The sequence below is a fragment of the Salvelinus namaycush genome, chromosome 8, assembly GCF_016432855.1.
Source record: "Salvelinus namaycush isolate Seneca chromosome 8, SaNama_1.0, whole genome shotgun sequence".
Lineage (NCBI taxonomy): Eukaryota > Metazoa > Chordata > Actinopteri > Salmoniformes > Salmonidae > Salvelinus > Salvelinus namaycush.
Genome location: NC_052314.1, coordinates 51,422,855 through 51,445,029, shown reverse-complemented (window position 1 = coordinate 51,445,029; position 22,175 = coordinate 51,422,855). Strand labels below are relative to the sequence as shown.

At 41.6% G+C, this 22,175-nt stretch overlaps 1 protein-coding gene across 5 annotated transcripts in view; it reads left to right on the top strand.

The window, feature by feature from the left end:
* Positions 1 to 22,175, top strand: part of LOC120052789 (NLR family CARD domain-containing protein 3-like) — a 99,605-nt gene that overhangs the window by 69,015 nt on the left and 8,415 nt on the right. For 3 of the 5 annotated variants that reach the window (XM_038999910.1, XM_038999914.1, XM_038999909.1), the window contains exons 2-5: positions 19,705 to 20,019; positions 20,167 to 20,448; positions 20,569 to 20,689; positions 21,155 to 21,225. The exons of 1 other annotated variant lie outside the window; for it this stretch is intronic. The gene's annotated coding sequence lies outside the window, so the exon portion shown is untranslated. The remainder of the gene's footprint in view (positions 1 to 19,704; positions 20,020 to 20,166; positions 20,449 to 20,568; positions 20,690 to 21,154; positions 21,226 to 22,175) is intronic. One more of the 5 variants, XM_038999911.1, reaches the window with a different exon arrangement.

Genomic DNA, 22,175 nt, shown 5'->3' with positions numbered 1-22,175 from the left:
GCCTAAACATTATATTTTTTAAATGTTCAATGTATTAATTAGTAACTTTGGGGGAAAAAAACATTTGGGTCTATCTTTGTATGTTTGTTGTCTCCCCTGATAAGAGAGGCTAGCAGCCGTAGTGCGTTGAGCACAGACCGAATGGGAATTTCCCTAATCCCCCTCCCCCCTTTTAAGTCAAATTGTAAATGCTAAATCATTTAAACAGTGCCACATTTAAACAGTGTGTAGCATATCGCTAAGACTCATTCCAAAATAGCATTCCTCTCTCTATCCTCCTGTATCCTGTCCGAGCATTAGACAAATATTTACAGTAAGGGATAGATACAGACAGCGACTAGTTTCTTAAACTGAGCTCTTTCGTGGGAAGAAAGAGGTGTAGGATATACAAGTTTGTGATCTATACACCAACTACAGAGTATGCCAATACTTTATTGATTCATAGAATAATTTAGATGAGAGATTAATAATCTTTTAGAAACAACAGGCTGAAAACCTTTTATAGTTCTCTTAGACTGTAGCTTGTCATTTGAAACTAATTTGCAATCTATTCAAACTTTGGCCAACTGACAGAGCTCACAGGTTCACTGTGTTTAGGCTCACAGTGCCTGCCTATTGATGTCTGAAAAGACTAAAGACTATGGATGGGATAGTAAAACATGCAACTTTATGGTGTTGTGACTTGGGAAATCCCTCAACAATGACGAATCATTGAAGGACAATAGGCATGGCTTTATCCCCAAAATTAAGAAATGATTTGTAAGGGGGTGCGTACTGACGGCAGAGAAGTCAGACGCAGGAGAGAAAAACTGTTCCCAACGGCACAGTTTATTAAACAAAAACCACCGGGAAACATACCAAGTATAACATGGGTAAAAAAATAACCCTACGCACGCCAGAACAAACGTGCACAAACACTTACGATAAACAATCACCGACAAGGACATGAGGGGAAACAGAGGGTTAAATACACAACATGTAATTGATGGGATTGGAACCAGGTGTGATACAAGACAAGACAAAACCAATGGAAAATGAAAAGAGGATCAGTGATGGCTAGACGGTCGGTGACTTCGACCGCCAAACGCCGCCAGAAACAAGGAGAGGGACCAACTTCGGCGGAAGTCGTGACATTATTTCATGGATATCAATATCTAAAAGTCATTAGGTAAAAAATAATATTCAGACTCTGTGGTATTTAAGCTACATTCAGGTGGGACATTAAACAGGAAATGTTTGTGGTTTCCTGTGATTATGTGGTCAGAGGCTGTCTGACACATAGCTGGATGGAAGAGCGAGAGGCAGGTCTTTGGAACAGGCAATGTACTTTGTTACAAAGGTCATGGTCGGGTCACTGGTCAGCCCATCACAAATGTGATGTTCCTCTGGTCATAACGTGGGACAAAAAAACTGTGTTTTTTAGGGTGTAAGTGTCTCGCATGAATGTCTTAAAACTGAGAATGAAGATGTTCAAGAGCCACAAGAGCTACACTACATGACCAAAAGTATGTGGTTAGCTGCTCGTCAAACATCTCATTCCAAAATCATGGGCATTAATATGGAGTTGGTCCTCCCTTTGCTGCTATAACAGCCTCCCCTCCTCTGGGAAGGCTTTCCACTACATTGCTGCTGGGACTTACTTCCAGCATTAGTGAGGTCGGGCACTGATGTTGGGCGATTAGGCCTGACTCGCAGTCGGCACTTCTATTCATCCTAAAGGTGTTTGATGGGGTTGAGGTCAGGGCTCTGTGCAGGCTCTGTACTTCCACACCGATCTCGACAAACCATTTCTGTATGGACCTCACTTTGTGCACAGGGGCATTGTCATGCTTAAACAGGAAAAGGCCTTCCCCAAACTCTTGCCACAAAGTTGGAAGCACAGAATCATCTAGAAAGTCATTGTATGCTGTAGTTTAAGATTTCTCTTCACTGGAACTAAGGGGTCTAGCTCGAACCATGAAAAACATCCCCAAACCATTATTCCTCCTCCACCAAACTTTACAGTTGGCACTATGAATTCGGAAATGTAGCGTTCTCCTGGCATCTGCCAAACTCAGATTCATCCGTAGGACTGCCAGATGGTGAAGTGTGATTCATCCCTCCAGAGAACGCGTTTCCACTGCTCCAATGAGTCCAATGGCGGCAATCTTTACATTAATCCAGCCTACGCTTCGCATTGCGCATGGTGATCTTAGGCTTTTGTGTGGCTGCTCGGCCATGGAAACCCATTTCATGAAGCTCCCGATGAACAGTTCTTGTGCTGACGTTGCCTCCAGAGGCAGGAACTCGGAAGTGAGTGTTGCAACCGAGGACAGACAATTTTTACACGCTATAAGCCTACTATAGGCTAACATTAACTAGCTGGCCTGGCACATCATTGACAATGAAAGGAAGTTAGGCTAGCTAGCAAGCATTTTATCCAGGCAGCCTAGAACAACAACAACCTGAAAGCGTTGAGCCTTCTGTATGACCGTTTCCAACATGGAAGAGGAGGATGGCATTGGCGTTTCTCTAAAGGTAGGGTGAGTCAACATTTATTTTCTACTTGCATGCCAGCACGCACACTCACAGAAATTAGTACCATATTTTTATTTTATTTAACTAGGCAAGTCATGTGTTTTTTAATATATTTTAGTTGTCACTGTTTTAGACTAAGCATAGGTGATTAGATGATGCTGAAATGCTGAAGTTGAAATGGTGCTGGAATAGTGGAGGCAGAGCCTGTTTTCTTTGCAACTTCTGGTAACTCTGGGGTTCTAAATCAATACTTGTTTAGTAGTCCGAAAATGTCGGAAACATTAACTTGCTTGACCATGCTGTAGGTCATGTTGCAATATGTTTGTCATAAGCAATATGTTTTGTGGACTTTACCTGACAGATGTTGCTCTACGGTTTTTGATCGAATAAAGGTGTGGTTAAATGTATTCTATCATTGTGTCTTCTTAATGTCTCAGCCTTATAGGCCTGGCCTATAGGTCTGGATTCAGTCTGATGTGGTAACATTTGAAATTGTGTTGTTTTTTTTTACATTGGATAAAAGTAGAGACTCAGAGCTGTAAAATGGTATATCATGCAATCCAGTTGAGGAACAACGTGAAAGTAATTCTGTTTTGAAAGTTGATAAACTTGTAACCTCACTTTTGAGAAAATGTACCTTGAATGTGTTGGTACACCTACTGGAGAGCTCTTCTTTGTCGAGACTTATTCAGCATTGTTCACACCCTCTTAAGCCTTAGCCCCACCCAACCAATGATTTTAAGACCAAAACTGGTGAAAGTAGTAGCCTACAATAAGGAAAAACTTGATGTAAAAATATACTTTATCTACTCCTTGACCTATGTCTTAATCTGACTTTGAAAGTGTCCAGAAAAAAATATTTTATAATTATTAGATGATGCTTACCCAGACATTAAATTGATGGGAAAATCAATGCTATAGCAACCCCCCAACCACATCTAGCTAAGTGGATAGGTCACTATTGTCTAGACATGTGCACATGTTCATGAAATAGCTAGATAGCTAAACAATGAACTGTAATCCCAACCCATAGCTACAGGACAAACGGATTGGCATAGCAAGCCACCATCCATGAAGTTTGAATCTGCAGGTAGCTAAAGCTAACCAACTAGGTTCAATGTTAGCTAGCTAGCTAACATATGGCTATAACTAGCAATGCAAATGGCTTTCTGAGATGGTAATAATATTACTTGCTAGCTAGCTAACAGTACACTTTAACTTGCAATGAAAACAACTTTATGACTAAATTAGAAATGTATAATATCTGAAAATGTATCTAGACTCTTAACCATATGCATGGATGAACTTTTCACGGCATCGTAGCTAGCTACACCTTGTTTGGACAATTGTTGTGTCAAGTCACTCCGGTCAACTGTGTGCAGAAAGTAATGTTAGTCCATCACAACTTTTTCACACTGATCTTTGAGAGCAGTTGCAACCTCTGCCATATTGTGGATTCAGCGCTATCTTTCTAATACAACTCAAGAGGGTTTTCATTAATGGAAGCTTTTCTAATGTCAAACATGTAAAGTGTGGTGTACCACAGGGCAGCTCTCTAGGCCTTCTACTCTTTTTTTATGTTTACCAATGACCTGCCACTGGCATTAAACAAAGCATGTGTGTTCATGTATCCTGATGATTCAACCATACATGTATAAAAAATCAGCAACCAGAGCTAATGAAGTCACTGAAACTCTTAACAAAGAGTTGCAGTCTGTTTTGGAATGGGTGGCCAGTAATAAACTTCTGTAGTCCTGAACATCTGTAAACTAAGAGCATTGTATTTGGTACAAATCATTCCATAAGTTCTAGACCTCAGCTGAATCTGGTAATGAATAGTGTGGCTGTTGAACAAGTTGAGGAGACTAAATTACTTGGTGTTACCTAACTGTCATGGTCAAAACATAGATTCAATGGTTGTAAAGATGGGGAGAGGTCTGTCTGTAATAAAGAGATGCTCTGCCTTTATGACACCACACTCAAAAAACCAAGTCCTGCAGGCTCTAGTTTTGTCTTATCTTGTCCAGTCTTGTGGTCGGGTGCTGCAAGGAAAGACCTAGTTAAGCTGCAGCTGGCACAGAACAGAGCGGCACGTCTTGCTCTTCATTGTCATCAGAGGGGTAATATAAATACTATGCATGCCAGTCTCTCTTGGCTAAGAGTTGAGGAGAGACTAACTTCATCACTTCTTTTGATAAGAAACATTATGTTGAGAATTCCAAATTGTTTGCATAGTCAACTTACACACAGCTCTGACACACACACTTACCCCACCAGACATGCCACCAGGGGTCTTTTCATAGTACCCAAATCTAGAACAAATTCATGAAAGTGTACCGTATTATCTAGAGCCATTATTGCATGGAACTGCCTCTCATAGTGCTTAAATGAACAGCAAACCTGGTTTTAAAAAACAGATAAAGCAACACCTCACGGCACAACGCCTCCCCCCTATTTGACCTAGATAGTTTGTGTGTAGGCTACATGTAACATGTTTTAATTGATGTAGTTGTCTGTTGTCTTTTAATGTCCTGTATTATGTCATGTTTAGTGTGGACCCCAGGAAGAGTAGCTGCTGCTTTCACAAAAGCTATGGTGATCCAAAAGAAATACCAAAAAATACCAAAATCATTTTGATAAAAATAAAAAATTAAATAAAATGCCTCTCCAGTGAAGTAGTGACGTGCAATCATCGGAGCCTGAGGCTTGCACTGACACTCAGGATAAAGATGAGTCTGTGACGGTAGGAGTGACATTTTTGGAGGAGGTGACCCCTTACCTTTTGGCTGATCCATTTCTGGTTTCAGGGTGGGTGAAAACGGAGTTGGGTGCTGTTGAATTGGTGAAAGTAACCCGAAATTGCCTTGTGATACTTGTTTGTGTTTCTGCTGGTCAGAGGGAGCAGGCACTTCTCACCAAATTAATTGGGACAAGAGATGTGAAATGTTTTGCTCTCAAGAATAGGGTGCCATTGAAAGAAGTGATTACTGGGGTAGCGGTAAATGTGAATGTGGACCAAATGTGAAGGTGTTTGTGTTACTCATCATTTGGTGCGATGCAGACATGGTGGCATGACTGGTGAAACAGAAGAGTCATTGTTTTGAGTTTTCATGTTGAGTCTCTGCCCGACAAAGTGATGTTAGGATATTTCAGTTATCCCGCATGAGCTTATGTGCCAAATACATTATGATGCTACAGGTGTCAAACTTCTGGGCATGTGGCAGAAGTGTGTAGGAGGGAGGTTCCTAGTTGTGAGAAGTGTGCCGAAGGGCAGGAGACAAAGGAATGTGTAGCATTGGGGGGAAAATAAGTATGTTTTAATTGTAGGGGTGTCCATGAGTCTGGGGATCAAAAGTGTCCGGTGCGAGAGAGGCAGGTTGAAGTTACCAGGGTTAGGGTAGAGCAGAGGGTGTTGTATGCTGAGGCAGTAAAGAAAGTTGAGGAAGATGGGTCAAGGGGGCGGGATACTGAGAGGAGTCGTGTGAGTAGTAGATCTGTATCAGTACAGAGGGATAGGCCAAAGAGTGATATATGCTTCAGTAAGATTGGCTTTTTAGCGTTCATAGCAATGGTTATCAACAGCTGCAGAGAAATATTTGGATGTACGAGATTTAATGTTGAAGTCGAAATTTAACATACACCTTAGCCAAATATATTTAAACTCAGTTTCACAATTCCTGACATTTAATCCAAGTAAGAATTCCCTGTTTTAGGTCAGTTAGGATCACCACTTTATTTTAAGAATGTGAAATGTCAGAATAATAGTAGAGAGAATGATTTTTTTCAGCTTTTCATTCTTTGATCACATTCCCAGTGGGTCAGAAGTTTATATACACTCAATTAGTATCTGGTAACATTGCCTTTAAATTGCTTAACTTGGGTCAAACGTTTCGGGTAGCCTTCCAAAAGCTTCCCACAACAAGTTGGGTAAATTTTGGCCCATGCCTCCTTGCTCGCACACGCTTTTTCAGTTCTGCCCACAAATTTTGGGGGTGTCTTGCTAATTGCCTATAATTTCCACCTTTTGTCTATTCCATTTGCACAACAGCATGTGAAATTTATTGTCAATCAGTGTTGCTTCCTAAGTGGACAGTTTGATTTCACAGAAGTGTGATTGACTTGGAGTTACATTGTGTTGTTTAAGTGTTCCCTTAATTTTTTTGAGCAGTGTATACATATTTATTTACGCCAAAAATATATTGGGGATTGGAAATGATGCAGACAATTACACTGATGGAAGCGACAAACTCTCCGCATTATTAAAGCTGATCCACCCCTAGAACAATAAAATAAAATACAATAGAAGTAGTGAAGTGCGAAATACGCCTAGCTTCTTGAAACGAGTCACATATCACGGTGTCAAGGCATATGAACTAACAGGTTATAGAACAAACAATGCAATTATCACAACACAGATTGTAATATGGCTTGTTTTCCTGCACTGGCTTACCCGGTGATTTTACTTATGCCCCCCTACTGTCGTCCTGTATAGGCTACCTGAACCTGCATGACATGAGGCGTCCTTGTACTCTCTCCCAGTTTGGACAGAAAGTTGAGCGTAAAACCTGTCTTTAAATGCCAAATAATACAGTCAGTCTACCCTCAAAACACTAGCTTACTAGGGATTGTTTCATTATGCAGTGTATCATCTATAGCTATATAGCATGTTTAGCTGCTAACTTTTATTAACATTAAACATCAAATTGGAAAAAAAGTAGTCGGCTTGAGGATAAATTCACCCGCTATTTACTGTTGAACGGTTTCATCTGGATAACACCTTACACAAATGGGCTGCAATATTCAAGGTAAATTAGATCTAATTAAATCCAACTTGGTGTCGTGAAGTCCTCTATTTTTGTGTGCAAATGTTTTCACCGCGGCCTGTAGATCCAAGTTGCGAGCCAGACTGTTTTCTATGCTGAGTATTGCCACGCCAGCCAGTCTTTCCTGAGAAATTGTGCATTATATGTCCACTGCGCAGCACACAATTTAAATTTAGCCTTGAATGATGCATGCCAAGATATTCCAGAGATAACGGGCTGTTGATATTGCAACCACATAACTCAAACGCTGGTTCATGAGGATGAACGAAATCGCAAACAGCTTTTTTTGTTCAAGCTCTCAAGAACTGTTTGTATCTGCTAATTTATTGGATCTCTAGTATCTAGACGACCTGTCCCCAGGCCGGCAGTTAAGGAGAATGGGAGGCACAATTAAAGATGTCACAGAATTGCTGTATTTGAAGCACAACTCCCTTCTGCCCAGTTTCCCTGTTGTTGCTATGACAATCAAGCGGTAACTGTCGCTTCTGCGGAGAGATCCTTTTCTAAACTAAAATTCATAAAGAACTACCTACACTCTAAAAAAATGCTGGGTTATTGATATATGACCCAGTGGGTGGGTTAATTCTCCCGCCATATCAAAGTTATCCAGCAAGCTATTGAATGAGTATTGTTGCAGCTGTAGCAAGTCTACCAGACAGTGCAGCCTGCTCATAGTGTAATTACTTTGATGGATAAATTGGCAAGTAGTTATGGCTGACCAAAAACTGTGAGGAAAAGTTAGCTAACAACGCTAATTATCCAGTCAGGTTAAATAGACCTAGGTAACAAAATTACATATCTCAGTCATTGAAAATTTTTGATAATGTTAGCTAGCAAGCTATCTAGCAAACAACACCATGCATGCTAGCTCAAACATTAGCTAGCTAGTTAACGTAAACTCACTCACTTTTGTACATCGCCTTGGTCCGTACAATTGACCTTATTTTAGCGCCCCCAAAAACGTAATACTTCCAGATCAACTGTAATGTCAATACCATTGTAAAGCACAATTTCTCCCCTTTCCAACAAAATCAATGACATGAGCTCCACGCTGCCCATTTCTACATAATTCAAGAAGGCAATGAGCTCTGTCGGGTCTTTTTAAAATTGCCGGGTGGGGAAGCAAAACTAATGCGTGATAGTGAGAAGGATAGATGTCATGTGGGAAAACACTTCACTCGATCTTCACTCGATCTGTCCAATTTATCACCTTATCGCCTCTAAAATGTAAATAAAACACGATAAAGAGTTTGTGTCATTACATACCTGTTTGAAGGTTTTTGTCGAATTTGAATCGGGTTTTTGGGGCGGTGCTAAAATGATCTTCAGAAGTAAACATTGTCTTTTGAGAGTCATGATCGCTTGCAGTGACGACACAAAAAATGACTAGGTATGCCGCATTACCCCGTCACTGTCCATTTCTTGTTTTTAGACGATGAGAGAAGTGCTACACCTGGTGGAGAGTGATTGTAAGACATAAATAGTTGCTTTATGCGTGCTGTACGTTACGGCATGACACATCACGATGTAACGGAGGGTCAGTTTTTTTCAACTTTTCTCCAATATAATAGAGCCATTACCATGTCGATCAACGCTTGAATAGAAACGTAGTTCACACCCCAGATTTTGAAGTCAACACAGTCGCTACAGTCCGATTAGTTTTCTTTGCAGCCTCGTTTGAATGTCGTAGTTGCGCACATTTGTACGGAATGGGGTGAGTTTACATTATCTACTTAGCTAACGTTTTCTAACTTAGCTGGCTAGCTAACAATTTATTTTATATGCTGTGTGTGGTATCAAAAATGTACGTTTTTTTGTTGTCGTTTGGCTGGCTAGCTATGTCAGTGTCTGTAGAAAGCTTGTCTTCTGTAAGCCTAACGTTAACGCTATTGTGTTTTGCTGTCACGCCCTGGCCATAGAGACGCTTTTATTCTCTATTTTGGTTAGGCCAGGGTGTGACTAGGGTGAGCATTATAGTTTCTTTATTTCGATGTTTTGTATTTCTATGTTTTGGCTGGGTATGGTTCTCAATCAGGGACAGCTGTTTATCGTTGTCTCTGATTGGGAATCATACTTAGGCAGCCTTTTTTCCTTTGGTGTTTGTGGGTAGTTGACTTTGTTAGTGGCACTAGCCCTAGTAAGCTTCACGGTCGTTTCTTTGTTTCTTGTTTTGTTGGCGACATTCTAAATAAAAGAATATGTACGCTCAACACTCTGCACCCTGGTCCGGTCGTTTCCACCTAGATGACGGCCGTGACAGGTGCATTGTTTCATGTCAGGTAGTTAGCTCAAACTTTAGGTTTCCCACCCAGTTTGGCTAGCTAGACCAGCTAGCTAGCTATATATTTTACTAAGCTAGGCCTATTCCCTGTCTCTGAGTTAATGTAACATGGTTGTAACTAGTTGGCAAGCTTATAACTCATGCTTTTAGTGACTATGTTTTTTTGCCTAATTGTTTATATTAGTTAGTTAGCTAGCTGGCTACGTAGTCTCAATCTGGATGCAGACACAGTTACTTTAGGTAGCTATAGCTAGCTACATATTAAAATGAAAGGAGTGTTTCAATTGTTCACACATGTTTAGGCTATCCATTTTGACTCTCCACTTAATGGGTTAGCTAACATTGTCTTTGTCTCCCAGATACTAAAGACGACATAGCCCTGAGAGTGCTTCTCCAACCACCAGTGTACTGAGTGCAGGTAGCTACATATTGAAATGAAAGTAGTGTCTCAAATGTTTGTCCATTTTGATTGTCCCCTAAAACCTTGTAATGTATTTGTCCCCTAAGAAACTAAAGATGGCACAATCCTGAGAGTGTTCATCCCACCACCAGTGTAACGAGTTGGAAATAATACTGCCCGTCCAAGCATTGATGAGGCCCAAAAATCATATTGTAGCATAAGTATACCTGTGGAATATTGAATAATATGTAATACTGTAAACCAGAGGTGGGAAGTAACTAATTACAAATGATCTCATTACTGTAATTGAGTAGCTTTTCCAAGTACTTGTACTTTTTTGTATTTTTCAGTCAGTAATTTTTATATAATTAAAGTAACAGTACTTCTACTTGATTAAGATATTTCAGTAGCCTTCCCACAACTGATATTAATTCTTTCTTGGAATGTTTAATTTCTTTTCAAATGTTAATTGTATATTTTACATACAGATGTGCCTTGTTGCAGCTCATTAAATAAATGAACCTAGTTCCGACAGTACATTAATTTCCTCTATTACTTTTTCAATTTAATGCATGGAAATATCTGTAACAAGATGTGTAACAATTTTAGATAACCTTAGCAACATTAGCTAATTGTCAAGGTCAATGTTTGTTTTAAAAGTAACTCAATTACTTTTCCTCTGAGTACATTTTAAATGAGCTACTTTTGACTTTTACTTGAGTATTTTCTTTTTTACACAAGTAGTTTTACTTTTACGTGAGTCAAATGTAATTGAAGTAACAGTACTTCTACTTGATTAGGATATTTCAGTACTCTTCCCACCCCTGCTGTAAACCAATCACAAAGTGTCTGGACTCAGCTCAGTGCAGATTAACGTCCTTCACACAGGCTTGTGCAAGAGTGTGATGAGTGTCTTGATTATTGTTCAATGTTTTATAATCCTATTCTAAAATTCCCAGGCTGGAACCAATATGGCTGAATATCTCCGCCAAGTGACCAAAAAAAACAAGATACCAAACCCTTCGTTCTGACTCTGGGGACAATCGCCTGGCTTTCATCATCATTGTTTATCTTTTGCATGACTTTATTTCTTAAAATAAACATTTTGTATTTTATCTACAATTTGTCATGATTGGCCATATGTCATTTTAAGAATGTCATAGACCGTGTACAGTAGTAACGTTGTAAAATGGATTGTTATTGTTAGAAATATTTGTAAGTTTACAAATGAACAGATTCTGTAATAGAGAGAAGGTAAAACAAAATAACCTTGCAATAAAGTAAGAAATAACCCACTGCTGGGTCAAAAATACATGAATAAGAATAATCTAGAAAAACAGTAAAAAGCTACCCACTGCTAGGTCAAAATAACCACATTTTTGGGGGTAAATCAAGTAACCCAACATGTTGGGTCATTCACATAACCCAACAGTGCTGGGCTAAAATAACCCAGTGCTGGTTGTGCTATAGTGATCCAGCGCAGGATTTTTTAGAGTGTAGGAAGCATTAGGCTTTCGGTCTGATATGCGCTTTGAACACCTGAGTACTCAGAGGCTTAAAGTAATTAAGTAAAAATACTTTAAAGTACTACTTAAGTAGTTTTTTGGGGGTATCTGTACTTTACTATTTACATTTGACTACTTTTACTTCACTACATTCCTAAATATATATATTTTTTACTTTTTACTCCATACGTTTTCGTTGACACTCAAAGTACTCATGACATTTTGAATGCGTCGCAGGACAGGGAAATTGTCAAATTCATGCACTTATCAAAAGAACATCCCTGGTCATCCCTACTGCCTCTGATCTGGCAGACTAACGAAACACAAATTCTGAGTTTGTGAAGATGTTGGAGTGTGCCCCTGGCTATCTGTAAATAAAGTATGACAATTGGGTACTTTTTCCACCGCTGCAATTGAGTGCAGGAAATGCAGAAATGATAAAAATGCTGAAATTAGTTTTGGTTGAATTGAACAGTATAAAACAATCAGAATGGAGAAAAACGAATTCAAATAATTTAGGATGTATGTGTTGCCACCCTAGGATCACTCACTACTCTTAAATCAAATGTATACCGTGATATTATATTTTGGCCATATCGCCCAGCCCTAAGTCCACCACAGAGTCAGTTTTCCTGGCTTTGGCCCAGGCCTGCTTTCTCATCTGAATGAGCTTGGTTTTCTTCTGAGCTATTTTTGTTTAAAAGGGGCGTGTTTATCTGCAAGAAAAGTACATCTGGAGAATATATTTTCGAGAGCCAACTCGGGGTCAGGAATACAGGGGACAGCTAAATCAGAATAGAACCCTTGAGAAGAGAACTTTTTCAAATGTTCCTTCTTAATTAAACGAGGAGTAGTATTTTGCTGTTTTGTATCTCTAATACATACTATGGGACAATGATGACTGAGACCATATGCAAATACTCCACTTGACAAATATTTATCGGGGTTATTAGTAAGAATTAAGTCAATCAATGAGGAGTTAAAAGGGTTTTTCACATTTAGCCGTGTGAGTTTTGAGATCAATTGAGTCAGATTCAAATCAATGCATATACTCTTAAATTGATCTGAGGCTAGGGATAGCCAATCCAGATCCATATCCCCTAAAATGACCGACTCCGAGGACAAGAAAAGGTGTTAAACACTCAGATATTGCACTAAAAGCATCCGCCATGGCAGCAAGGAGGGCGGTAAATCCCAGCAACAAATAAATGTGTGTTCTGGTTTATGGACACATAAACACATAGACAACCAGGAACTCAAATATCTTGGGAACAGAAATATTTAAAGATTGGGTTGCAATGAAATTAGATAGTACATATATGGCCACCCACCTTCCTCTTTCTGTAATCTGTCACATCTAAATACTTGATAATAATTTACTTCAATGTCTTTATCAGAGACAGAACCATTTAATCATGTTTCCAAGAGAACCAGAATGTCAGGACATGAGTATTGTACTCAAATGTTAATTCTGTCATTTTTTTATCATCATACTTTGCACATTTAGGTGCATTAGCCCGAACCCCCTACGAGAGTTAAAGTCAAAGGGGTGATAACAGCTCATTCCCATCAGAGCTAACAGGCATAGGGCCATCTGCAGCTATTTGTTGAGTGACCTGAGACTTTTCCAAGGTCCCTGGCCAACCACGTGAAAGCAGAGCAGATTGAGCATTTGACAGACCTCTCTCAAGTCGTTGGATGCAAGGGCTGGGGCGGGAACTGGGAGAGCAGTGTTGGCAGCGCTCAGTCCACCTGGATGAAGCTCCTGCCGAAGGAGTAGAGCTGCTGCAAGGGACTAGAGTGGCTGCCAATGCTCCATTCTGGGTGTGCACAGGAAAAGGAAAGGGGGATTCCTAGTCAGTTGTACAACTGAATGCCTTCAACTGAAATGTGTCTTCCACATTTAACCCAACCCCTCTGAATCAGAGAGGTGCGGGGGGCTGCCCTAATCAACATCTACGTCTTCGGCGCCCAGGGAACAGTGGGTTAACTACCTTGCTAAGGGGCAGAACAACAGATTTGTACCTTTTCAGCTCGGGGATTCAATCCAGCAACCTTTCGGTTACTGGCCCAATGCTCTAACCACCAGAGGCCTTGGCGTGGCTCCTGTTGCAGAGTTGGGGCTGCTATTGGGGGCTTGAATTGTCCTAGGCCTGTCCTGGGGATGGGAATAGGGAGGGTAACCAAAACTTGCCTGGGAGGGAGGTAGTGGGGGATAATTGAGGAGGGTGGTGTGAAGGGCAGCGTGGCTGGTGAAGCTCCAAACTCAGCATCTGAGGGCTGATGATGAGAATAATACATGGTGTGGACTGCATCTTGTGGTGCACTACCCTCAACAGAGTTTTTCCAGAGCCTGGGGTAGTGGTCGGTGATGTGTAGAGCTGGGCTGAGTTGAGGTGTGCCGGGTCTGTTTGTGCTCTGCTGTGATGGACCAGGTCTGGTTGTGCTGTGATGGGCCGGGCCTGGTTGAGCTGTGCTGAGGCTGGCCGGGTCTGATAGAGCAGTGCTGAGGCGGGCCAGGTCTGGATGAGCTGTGCTGTGATGGGCCGGGTCTGCTTGAGCTGTGCTAAGGCGGGCCCAGGTCTGGTTGTCTCTCCGATGGCTGCTATCTCCTTGGATAGTGGGGAGGTGGGGGGGGGGGGGGGGGGGGGGGACTCTGTTGCTGGGCTGGTATAATTGTGGAACTCTGCCTAACATGGCAAAGATTCTGACTCCCTCATGGTCCAGGTGTACATGGTCGTACAGGTGCTCATATGTCAGGGTGTGGTGGTGAGAGATGCTGACAAATGGTAGTGAGGAGCAGTCCATGGTGATTTTTGTTGTTGACATTTTGGATCATCTGCCATGGGAGAACTTTCCTTGGTAGAAGGATGGATACAATAATGTTTGTCCGTGGGAACAGGGTGTGTGCTTTCTCTGCCACCTTTCTCACTTCCTCAGCCACTCTTTCTCCTTTTGTGCGCAGGTCCTTTGTCCGAGTATGTATGACAAAGATGTCAGGTTTTTCCAGCTTGACTTGTTGAAGTGCACTGTCAGGCACCGTCTGGCGTCTCGGAAAACTTTCCATGAGAGTCCATCAGAACTGCAGTTTTGGGAGGTATCCTGAGTTGAACTGGATCCTGCTGAATGTGGTCAGACTGCTGGGAGGTTGGCGAGGCAGGGTAGGATGTGGCAGGCTGGGAGGTTGGCGAGGCAGGGTAAGCTGTGGCAGGCTGGGAGGTTGGCAGGTCAGGGTAAGCTGTGGCAGGCTGGGAGGTTGGCGAGGCAGGGTAAGCTGTGGCAGGCTGGGAGGTTGGCGAGGCAGGGTAAGCTGTGGCAGGCTGGGAGGTTGGCAGGTCAGGGTAAGCTGTGGCAGGCTGGGAGGTTGGCAGGTCAGGGTAAGCTGTGGCAGGCTGGGAGGTTGGCAGCTCAGGGTAAGCTGTGGCAGGCTGGGAGGTTGGCAGCTCAGGGTAAGCTGTGGCAGGCTGGGAGGTTGGCAGGTCAGGGTAAGCTGTGGCAGGCTGGGAGGTTGGCAGGTCAGGGTAAGCTGTGGCAGGCTGGGAGGTTGGCAGGTCAGGGTAAGCTGTGGCAGGCTGGGAGGTTGGCAGGTCAGGGTGGACCCTACGAGACTGGGGGGACGTGATGCAGATGGGTTGAAGGATGCACTGGGCTCAGGCGTATGGGGCTGCTCTGTTGGTGGCGTAGTCATTTGCTGCTGACGGAGGTAATTGATGTCTCTCTCTCTCTGCTGCAGCTCCACCTTTACCACACACAGCTCCTCTTGGAGGGCATCATTGGACCGTGTCGTGTTAAGTGTTCTGTCTTAACTTCTGTCTTAACTGTTCTATTGAAGCATGGTTCTCCTCCTGGAAATTCCTCAACTCTTCCATCAGCGTCTGGACAGTGTCACATTCTTGTTGTTTGCTCTCCCTGAATTACGTCATCTCCACTTCAAGTAGGGGAGGCAGTTCTGGATTTGTTTTACCAATAATATTTTTGTGTGTGCACACAGCTGCTACAGGTGAGGGAGGGAGTGATGTACTGTGGGCCTCCTGTTTTGAAGCCCAGGTTTTGGGAGTTGCAGGTGTTGTTAGTGGAGACATGTCAGTTTTTAGTTCATCATCCACGAGAGGTTTTGTCGAACTCTTCTTCAAACAGCTCTAGACTGGCCTCAGAGACTTGGATCATTACTGTTCTGTTATTATATATATCAATATTGCATTTCGGGGTTGTGTCCACATACAATTGTCTCATGGTCTTGTTTACAGACATTTTAAGATGTTTGTTTGCCTTGCGCATATCTGCATGCCAAGCATTTGGACGTTCAGTGAAAAAGAGAAGATCCACCTTGATTTCTTTGTATTTTTGCTGTATAAATTCTGCTTTTTGGGTCTCTGCGTGCTCTTTGTTTATATTTTTTCATCCCTGCTTCACTGGCAATAGCTTCTGCATATTGGATTGCAAGGTTTCTGAGTTTGGGGCTTGTAAATGTATCCGTCTTAGTTTATTACAGCTGGATACAGTATGTATTACAGCTGGTTTGCACTTGCCTAGTTGTAGCTAGACATTTTTTTATGAAAACAAAGCCTACCTCACTTGTTATCTGTCTGAATTGTTTTTCTCTTGCTTGTGTAAGTTTAGGTACTACTTTTCCTGTCTATTATCCTGTCCTTTGTCCTTTTTGATTGTCCTTTTTGTTATTTGTTAGCTAGCTAGGTTTTTTAAATATCAGCAGGTGGCCAGTAGGCAGGTAGCCTAGTGGTTAGAGCGTTAGGCCAGTAACCGAAAGGTTGCTGGATTGAATCCCTGAGCTGACAATGTAAAAATCTGTCATTTTGCCCCTGTGCAAGGCACTGTTCCCTGGGCACCGATTATGGCAGCCCCCCGCACCTCTCTAATTCAGAGGGGTTGGGTTAATTGCGGAAGACATATTTCAGTTGAATGCGTTCAGTTGTACAACTGACTAGGTATCTCCCTTTCCCAGTAGCTACAAACTCTTAGCAACTCCCTAGAAACGTGTAAACAACTGTCAGCTTGTTAGCCAATGCTTTTTTTATTACAGTTTTACTGTTACAGTAGCCAGCTGCAGAAAATGCCCCTCAACCGTTGCCAACGTTTTTTTTAATCGTTTTTTTTATCACAAGTCGCTGTCTGTGTGTTGTCGATCCTCTGTTACTATGGCGATGCTGAGAAGTATGTTTATTCTAAATGAGCAGGACTTTGGTTTTTGTGGGTGAGACATAAACACAGCTTATTTGGCTTATACCATATGCATACTTTATTATCAAGTGTCTCGAGTATGTAAGCCGGAGGCTAGCTTCCTTGTGCTGAAGAACATGCAACATTAGGGAGGCTATCACCACAATGTTCTTCGTCTCATCACCAATTTATATAGTTAATTTGCTTAGAGAATGTGAAAACAATGTTGTATAAAAGTCCTGTAGTTACACTCCTAGGCCTTACCCACCCATGCAAAATAGCCTTCCTTTTCCCAGTGCAATTTCACTTTCATTTTTAGAAATCCAAAGACCCCTATCAGGTCTACATTGATCCGACAACTGAAAGAATTATAAGTCGCGGGTAGACCTTAAGCATTACTGAGAACTATTCTGTTCGCTGCAGTGAAAAGTATTCATTGCAGCGGAAACGTATTTCCCCACATAGGCCTGCGTGTGAGATCGGACTGTGTGGGGCTGCTTCTCAGTGTGGTCAAACCACTAATGTGACAGAAAAAGGCAGACCACACGATGTGACAGACTGATGGGAATGGAAACGAAACATAGTCACATATTCAGATAGACAATGTAAACAGTTCGCTATTGGAGGAGAGATACATTATGTCCGTAGGGTGTGCATGAGTTTTCTTCTATCCACCTGTAGAACTAATACTGAAAAGTTGTTACTGTACAAGTCCAATAACATACTCTTGGGCCTATGAGCCAAGAACCAGATTATTAAGCTAATGACCTGGGTAACCGAATGCCTAATTGAGCCCACCTGCCGCATACATTAAGACTATGTCTCCTCAGAGGATGTGACACTGAAGCATTTGTTCTACCTTACTCAACACCTAAAACCATAGCCGTGGGAAGTAGGAGTGCTGAGGGTGCTGTAGGACACTGAAAAATCTGAAATACTTTTTTTTTTCTTCACAATAGCAGTGGAGTAAAACTGGGCCTGTATTAGCGGACCGATATAGCCATCTGTAGCGCGGGCAACAAAAAAAACATCTCACCCCCCCATCTACGAAAAAATTTGCGGCACGCCCACCCCCAAACTACTTCCTTTGGCTATGCCTAAAACCTTCAAATCTTTTGCAATTAGCACTTTTTAAATTAGGAAAATAAAAAATGTGTATAATTGACAGTGGTGTAAAGTACTTAAGTAAAAATATTTTAAAGTACTACTTAAGAGGTTTTTGGGGTATCTGTACTTTACTTTACTAATTACATTTTTGACAGCTTTTACCTTTACTCCACTACATTCCTAAAGAAAAGAATATACTTTTTTCTCCGTACATTTTCCATGACACCCAAAAGTACTCATTACATTTTCAATGCTTAGCAGGACAAAAAAAAAACGAATTCATACACTTATCAAGAGAACATGACTGGTCATCCGTACTGCCTCTGATCTGGCAGACTCACTAAATATAAATGCTTAGTTTGTAAATTATGTCTGAGTGTTGGAGCGTGCCACATGCTATCCGTAAATAACAAAAACAAGAAAATCGTGTGGTCTGGTTTGTTTAAAATAAGGAATTTGAAATTATTTTACTTTTGATACTTAAGTATAATTTAGCAATTACATTTAGTTTTGATACTTAAGTAAATACTTTTACACTTTTACTCAAGTAGTATTTTACTGGGTGACTTTCACTTTTTATTATGGTATCTTTACTTTTATTCAAGTATGACATTTGGATACTTTTCCCACCTCTGATTATTGATATACATTACTTCTGTCTAGATAATTACATCTGAGTAATTTAGCAGACACTTTCTACAGGCTATAGCTGCTTATAATCAGAATATTTTTGCAGTGTCCATATGTACAGAATTCCTGCCTCTTTCCTACTGCTAGTAGGACAACCATCATGCCCCTGATCCCTGTTTCTGTGTTGTCAACACAAAACCTTGTTTCAACAAATAACACATACTGTAGGCTAACGCGTATATTAGTCATCTATCATGCTGCAATGTTCCTCTGACCCTGAAATTCAAAGGATACAATCTAGGCTGTTTAAGAGACTGTAGTGGAAAATGATGTTACTTGGTAATGAAATATCTCTGTAAAGTCATGTGCTATTTCAGTGATATCCTTGACTTTTATTTGGGGGAATAAAAACAACAGTCAATTGGGGAAGAACTTCCCTCACTCAGAGAATGCATTTCCATGTGAACTTAATTTCAGACAAAATATACAAATACTAGTCCTAACAATTATATCCTGACCCCAACCATCACATTAGGCCTGTAAATATCTAAGAAGGACTGGGATGGGGCCTCCTGAGTGGCGCAGTGGTCTAAGGTACTGCATCGCAGTTGCAAGCTGTGCCGCTAGAGATCCTGGTTCGAGTCCAGGCTCTGTTGCAGCCAGCCGCGACCATGTCGTCCGGGTTAGGGTAGGGTTTGGCCGGCAGGGTTGTCCTTGTCCCATCGCGTTCTACTGACTCCTGTGGCAGGCCGGGAGCATGCACGCTGCCGCAATCGCCAGGTGTACGTGTTTCCTCCAACACATTGGTGTGGCTGGATTCCGGGTTAAGCAGGCATTATGTCAAGAAGCAGTGTGGCTTGGTTGAGTCATGTTTCGGAGGTCGCACGGCTCTCGACCTTCGCCTCTCCTGAGTCCGTATGGGATTTGCAGCGATGAGACAAGACACTAACTACCAATTGAATACCACAAAATTGGGGAGGAAAAGGTTTTTTTTTTTTTAATAAGTAAATAAAGGACTGGGGTATGCTTCAAGTCAGTAGTGTCATTCCAGACGACTAAATTGCAGACGTGCAGCAAAAATTAACTAATGATTGAATGTCATTGTCATCTTCAGTGTCATTGTCATCTTCAGTGCAGTCTGATATCAGATCACAATATCATGTGGATGCAGTTACTGACATGTTAAACACTTATCCAGGTATTGTGAGATTTAGTGTGCGACTGCAGTCATTGTGTTGATATTGAGTCTCTCTCTTTCCACAGTACTCTGTGCTTCCCAGCAAACAGTCCAGTCTGAGATTCAGCAGGTGAAAGGCATCGTGGGACAGTCTTTCTCTTTTCCAGAGAGGGTGATCAAGTCTGGCAATTTACTTTATGGAGAACTTGGCAGTATTGCAAATGTGTACCCTGGTAAACGAGGCAAAATCACCCTTGAGAAGAGATTTGAAAACCGCCTCCACTTGAACAATGTTACAAGATACTTCACTCTATCAGACCTTCAGATAGACGATGCTGGGGTTTATACTGTTGAGAATACAGACGAAGGGAAAAAAACAAAAATTCAGCTCACTGTATACAGTAAGTGTTTGTGTGTGTGTGTGTGTTTGTATCTGTGTGTGTGTGTGTGTGCGTATCTGTGTGTGCGTGTGCGTGTGTGTGTGCTGTATATTACAAACACATTTAATATAGGTTCCAATTCCAATTTATTCTTATTTTTTCTTCCAGATGTTGTTTCCAAACCTCAGGTGACGGAGTGTGACAGCAGCTCCTGTAGTGTGGTGTGTTCTGTGGACAATGAAAAAGAGGTGAACTTGACCTTGTACAGAGGAGAAGAAATACTAAACCAGACCAGCAGTCCTAACCTCACCACTGATCTATCTCTCCGTTTGGAGGTAGAGGGAAAGAACTACTACTCCACCTACAGCTGTGTGGCTGCTAACCCTGTCAGCAATGAGACAGTTCATGTCCCAAAATGTTGCAGTGAAGATGGTCGTCCTAATGATGCAGGTAAGACACATTTTGAATTAAATCCATCCAGAAAATAGCATTTACCAAGTGAAAGTGAAGTGGACTTGAGTTCATTCAAAACATATTTTACAAAAATAATTTCCTTGTGTTTTATTTCAGACAGTGGTGAGAGGAGTCGGGGTATGCTTATTATTGCTGTAATCTGCGTTCTGGTTGCCTCAGGGCTGGTTGGACTTGTAATCTATCAAAAGAAGAGTAGAAATGGACACTCACAAGGCAGGTATTTATCTTTTAGAGGTGTGAGGTCACTCCCCAAAGTTAAAGCATGCTTAGCCTTTTTTTTTTTACAATCAAGGGTAGTGTTTTGGAAAAGGTGGGAAATGTTTGCTTGAACACAGGATGCAGGTCAAATAAAGTGTCATATTTTCCACACTTCCTCTGCTGTTCTCAAACAGTGTCATTATCCCAGACAACTTCTCTAAATGTTGAAAAGGCAGAAGGCACACACACACACACACACACACACAGACACACACAAACGCTCTCTCTCTGATAATGATTATTTGAATAGCTTGGCTTATCTGACACCAACATGACTGCAACCACAGAGACCAGTACTCATAGTAACAAATGAGTCCTGAGTGTTTACAGCACCTGTCCAGGGGGCTGAGCGTCTGTATGTCTCTGTCAGTTATTCACACCTCACTTTAGGCCCATATTTACTTTCCTTAATTTGTTTTCACAGATTCATCCGAAAGAGTGCAAGTTGACATTGATTATGCATCGATAACTCCTAAAAAACGAACAGATCATCAGGTTAGTAAAAATCAGGTTAGCTTTAGCAGCCCTCGTGGCTACAACTGTAGGCTTTAGCTCTGTGTCAGTGGGTTAATGTGGTCTTGAGTTGCACAGACCACCTGAGTTTGATACCCGGCCTGATGTCAATGCAACCAGTTTTGCCCATATGATATGGTTGGGTTGCACAATGAGAAGCCACATAGCACATACCGGAGTGCCAGGTCTAGGTCCAAAAGACTTCTTAACAGCTTCTACCCCCAAGCCATGAGACTTATGAACAGCTAATCAAATGGCTACCCAGACTATTATCATTGCTCCCCACACACACTTTTAAGCTGCTGCTACTCTCTGTTTATTATCTATGCATAGTCACTTTAACTCTACCGACATGTACATATTACCTTAATTACCTCGACTAACCGGTGCCCCCGCACATTGACTCTGTACTGGTACCCCCTGTATATAGCCTCTGTATATAGCTTCGCTATTGTTATTTTACTGCTGCTCTGTAATTATTTGTTACTTACATTTTTTACTTATCAATTTTTTACTCAACACTTATTTTTCTTAAAACGGCATTGTTGGTTAAGTGCTTGTAAGTAAGTATTTCACTGTTGTATTCGGTGCATGTGACAAATACAATTTGATTTGATTAGTAATGCCTTCGATCTTCATGCAGTCTTTTACAGTATTTGCAAAGTCTGTGGACTTTTAAAGTCAGGCTTTGTGATTCCCTCCACTAGCTTCAGGAAAGGTTCTAGATGTGTTGTGTTGACTTGAGTTCCCTACTGCAGAACAATGAGAGTAGACAAGAGAGTGTCAGGAGTGTCCTGTTTCCTTCCTTCCTCTGGCACAACGTTTATAATAAAGAAGCATAAAATCCTCTTTTATTTTTGTTGTTTTCCCACCCCTTTTATCTCCCCTCTCTCTGCCCCTTCTTCCCCTGTCCCTCTCTGTCCTTCCCTACC